The 5,097-nt window shown below is 41.5% G+C and overlaps 1 pseudogene; it reads right to left on the minus strand.

Moving 5' to 3' along the window:
• Positions 1-2,723: 2,723 nt before the first annotated feature.
• On the minus strand, positions 2,724-2,825 carry LOC112738709 (small nucleolar RNA R71; annotated as a pseudogene).
• Positions 2,826-5,097: the final 2,272 nt, after the last annotated feature.

Below are 5,097 nucleotides of genomic sequence, written 5' to 3' on the forward strand. Positions count from 1 at the left end.
ACGTTAACCTAGTTAACGTGGCCTCTAACGTTAAAGGGGGAAGAGAAGCCAACGTTAGTGACATTCAACATTATCACTAACATTGGCCTAAGGATGCAACACACCACGTTAACTCCCACGTTAACTTGGTTAACGTGGGAGCTAACGTAAGAAGTGAGAGTTGTCGCCAACGTTAGTGACACTCAACATTGTCACTAACGTTGGAAGCAACCACACAACCCCCCAAGGAGCCACGTTAACTTCCACGTTAACTTAGTTAACGTGGAAGCTAACGATGAGGAATGAATGATGAGCCAACGTTAGTGACACTCAACATTGTCACTAACGTTGGGATGGCTAAGAATGGCCACGTTAAAAGCCACGTTAACCTAGTTAACATGGACTCTAATGTGAGATCTAGGGGCACATTGGAACGTTAGTGACAATGTTGAGTGTCACTAACGTTCTCGAAGGTTGGCAAGGCCACGTTAGAAGCCACGTTAACCTAGTTAACGTGGAGCTTTAACGTGAAGCAAAAAGGGGCACACTGGAACGTTAGTGACAATGTTGAGTGTCACTAACGTTCTCGAAGGTTGGCATGGCCACATTAGAAGCCACGTTAACCTAGTTAACATGGGGTCTAACGTGAGGCAAAGGGGTACAATGGAACGTTAGTGAAAATGTTAAGTGTCACTAACGTCCTCGAACTTATACTTTCACTAAATGTTAACACCCCTAACGCCCTGAGCTGAAGTCTCTGTCCACTTAACACTTTCTCTCTGCAAGTAAAGCCAAGCCCAAATGAAGAAAAGAACTGCTTCAAAATCAAGATCCAAAGGCCCAAGACTTGAAGAGCAAACTAGAAGCTGAGAAGAGTAGTATATATAGGAGTAGGTTTGAATTGTAAAAGGAGTTCTGGAGGCTGGAAAAAGGAGAACTACTCTCTGTATTTTACTTTCTCTGTATTTTCTAGTTTTATGATGTATTCTCCATCTTTGTTTTCATTTTCAAGAGCTATGAACAACTAAACCCCTTTCATTGGGTTAGGGAGCTCTGTTGTAATTTGATGGATCAATATTAATTTTCATTATTCTTCTTCTATCTTTTCTCTTGATTTTACTTGAAAGCTTTCGATCTTTATCCAATTGAGTAGTTATCTTGGAAGAGAAGCTATTCAAACTTGGATCTCTTTTACACCTTGAAAGAGGAATGAAGAGATCAAGCTAGAAATGCTTTCTCATGCTGGACCAAATTGGGTTTGGATGGGTATGTGACTATAATCCTCTCAATACTTGATTTGGGAAATGCATGTGGTATAATCAGTGACCATACTTCATCTCTTCTCATGAGCAATTGACCAAGGAATTGGCTATTGATCAAGATTTGAGAGATTGAATTGCAAGAAATTGTAATTCAATCACTTAAGATTGCCAAGGAGATCAATGAGTGCATTGATTGAGGAAGAGATGAAAATGAACTTGATCCGGAGAATTGCAACATCTCCTAAGCCCAATGAACTCCCCATCTCTGATCTTACCCATTCTCTTTAATTTCTGCTATTTACTTTTATGAGCAAATCCCCCATTCCCATTTACAATTCTGCAATTTATTTTCAGTCATTTACATCCAGTCCTTTAATTCTAGCATTTACTTTTTTGTTATTTACATTCCCGCCATTTTATTTTCTGCAACTCTCAACCCAAATTCTGAATTCGCTCAACTAGAACATTCTTCTAATTAAAGTTGCTTGATCAATCAATCCCTGTGGGATTCGACCTCACTCTATTGTGAGTTTTTACTTGACGACAAATTCGGTACACTTGCCGAAGGGAGATTTATTGAGAGACAAGTTTTCCGTGCATCAAGTTTATGGCGCCATTGCCGGGGATTGATTGTGCATCAACAATGATTAAATTGGAAGATCACTAGATTGAGCATTTTTATTTTGTGAATTTCATTTTCTGTTTGAGTGATTTACATTTTGTTTTGGTTAAACTTCTTCCCTTCCCCGTCTACTCTTTTGTTCTTCTTTGTTATTTTCAATTCTATTTGCTAACCCACTAACTGTTTGATATATTGCATCACCCACAACTAACAGTAATTCTGACACAAATACTTTCTACACCTATTTTTTCTTGCTTGCACTTGATGGTTGTATGACAGGGAGAAGAAGCGGGGCTTCAACTTCCTTCGATTCTGAACCTGAGAGGACCTTCCTTAGATTAAAGAGGGAGGCAAGAGGAAAGAAAGTGGTTGGTGCTGAGGAAGAAGAGGAATTCTTTGAAACAAACATGGAAGACAACATGGAAAACCATCATGAAGAAGAAGATCACAACCATGGGGGAGGAGGTAGAGCAAATCATGCTGGGGAGGATAGAAGAATTTTGGGCTCTTACATCAATCCAAACCCAGGCAATTGTGGAAGTAGCATCCAAAAGCCAACAATTCATGCCAACAACTTCGAACTTAAACCACAGCTCATCACCCTTGTTCAGAACAACTGTTCGTTTGGAGGAAGTGTTCAAGAAGATCCCAATCAACATTTAACCACCTTCCTGAGAATATGTGACACAGTGAAGTCTAATAGTGTTCATCCTGACGCCTATAGACTGCTCTTATTTCCATTCTCACTCAAGGACAAGCCAGCCAAATGGCTGGAATCTTTCCCAAGGGAAAGCTTGACAACTTGGGAAGACGTGGTGAACAAATTCTTAGCAAGATTTTACCCTCCTCAACGAATCAATAGGCTGAGAGCTGAGGTCCAAACTTTCAGGCAACAAGATGGTGAGACTCTATATGAAGCATGGGAGAGGTTCAAGGACTTAACAAGGAGGTGTCCACCGGACATGTTCAACGAATGGGTGCAGCTGCACATTTTCTATGAAGGGCTCTCTTATGAGTCGAAGAAGGCCGTGGACCATTCATCTGGAGGATCTTTGAACAAGAAGAAGACCATTGAGGAAGCCATAGATGTTATTGAAACAGTAGCAGAGAACGACTACTTCTATGCTTCCGAAAGAGGGAACACAAGAGGAGTAATGGAGCTAAACAATGTAGATGCTCTGTTGGCCCAAAACAAGCTCATTATCCAGCAGCTGGCTGACCTCACCAAAAAGATGGAGATGAACCAAGTAGCAGCAATCTCTACTTCATCAACAATCCAAGAAGGAGTGAATGAAGAAGCAGAGGGGAGTCAGGAGCAAGCCAACTACATTGGGAATTCACCAAGGAAAAACTATGATCCATACTCCAAGACTTACAACCCTGGATGGAGAAACCACCCGAAATTTGGGTGGGGAAGTGAACAAGATCAAAACCAAGACCAGAGACGTTACAACTCCAACAACAATGCCACTCACCAGCAATTCACACAGAGGACGTCTCAACACCCCCACAACAACACTTCTTCATATGCTTATCAAAACCAAAATAGCACATCTGCTCCGAATCACCCATCAATTGATGACAAGCTCTCTAAGATTGAAGCCTTACTTGAAGGAATATGCCAAGAGATTCAAGAAAATAACGTGTTCAAAGAGGAAGTGCGAGCCAATATTAAGAACCAGGGAGAGACCATTAGGAAGCTGGAATTCCAGGTGGGATATTTAGCTGAGAAGATTCCCAAACCTACCGATAGCTTTCCAAGTGACACGGAGAAAAACCCCAAGGGAGAAGCAAAGAAAGTAAGATGGGAAGATTGCAAGATGGTCACTACGAGTGATCAAGAGACTGAAGACAAGCAAGGCAAACTGTGTAAACAACCTGAAGACAACTCAACAAAGGAGGAGAATAGAGATCACCAAGAACCAGAAATCTCACAACAAGAGTTGCTGAAGCTCTATGCTCCCTTCCCTCAACTGCTCAAGGGTGCTGTGGGAAAGAGAATATACTCAAGGTTCCTAGACTTGTTTGCATCTCTGCATGTAAACATACCATTCATCAAGGCAATTCAACAAATGCCTGCATTCATCAAGTATATGAAGGAACTTCTTCCCAAGAAAAGCTCACTCAAAGGAGGCCAGACTATAGTGATGAACAAGGAATGTAGTGCCCTCATTCAACCTGAGTTGCCTACAAAAAAAAGAGACCCAAGGAGTTTTCACATCCCGTGTGCCATAGGTGAAACTATGTTCGATAGAGCACTATGTGATTTGGGGGCCAGCATCAACTTACTGCCTTTATCCCTGGTGAAGAGGCTGCAGATTAATGAGATAATGCCCACAGATGTAATCATCAGACTGGCTGACAAAACTCAAAAGCAAGCAATAGGAGTGGTGGAAAATGTGTTGCTAAAGGTTGGAAAATACTTTCTCCCAACAGACTTTGTCATTCTGGACATGGAAGAGAGTCACACTCACCCAATCATATTGGGAAGACCATTCCTAGCTACGACCAGAGCACTTATCGATGTAGAGAAAGGGGAGCTAATATTGAGAATCCATGATGAACGACTCAGCTTCAATGTGTTCAAACTCTCACAAGAAACAGATCAAGAGGACAAGGAACTAAGCACAAACGATAAAGAGACACTGAAGGAGAAGACAAGCACTGAAGCACAGCCAGTTCATTCTGAGATCTCCTCAATAGATAAACAAGGAAAACAGCAATTGCCACAGCTCAAGGAAAAGTTGGAGGAACCTAAACCTCTAGAGGCAGGTGAACACAGCATCACAACTCCTTGGAAGAAAGAGGTCACCAAGGGGAAGGCAACCTCAAAAGAAACAAAGAAGAAGGTACCAAGGAGATGGAGGAACAAGAAGATCCCTACGGAAGACTTCTTTCCAGGGGATAGAGTTGTCTCAGCTTACTTCCCAGATATTCCCCCTAATCTCCCTATTGTACCATCTCAGTTACCTAAGGTCTTCACTATCAACAGAGTTCTTTCCCTGGAACATGTGGAGATCATTGATCCAACCAATGGATACAAGTCCACAGTAAGAGGGGAGGACTTTAAGCACTACCAACCACCCTGATGAAGGAAAAACGTCAAGCTAGTGACGCTAAAGAAGCGCTTCATGGGAGGCAACCCATGTTTTATATGTTTTTAAAATAATGAATAAATCAATGTTTATGAATTTCAATCCAAACTTGACAAACATTTGGTAAAATCTTTATCAT

The sequence above is a fragment of the Arachis hypogaea genome, chromosome 13 (assembly GCF_003086295.3).
Source record: "Arachis hypogaea cultivar Tifrunner chromosome 13, arahy.Tifrunner.gnm2.J5K5, whole genome shotgun sequence".
NCBI classification, from domain to species: domain Eukaryota; kingdom Viridiplantae; phylum Streptophyta; class Magnoliopsida; order Fabales; family Fabaceae; genus Arachis; species Arachis hypogaea.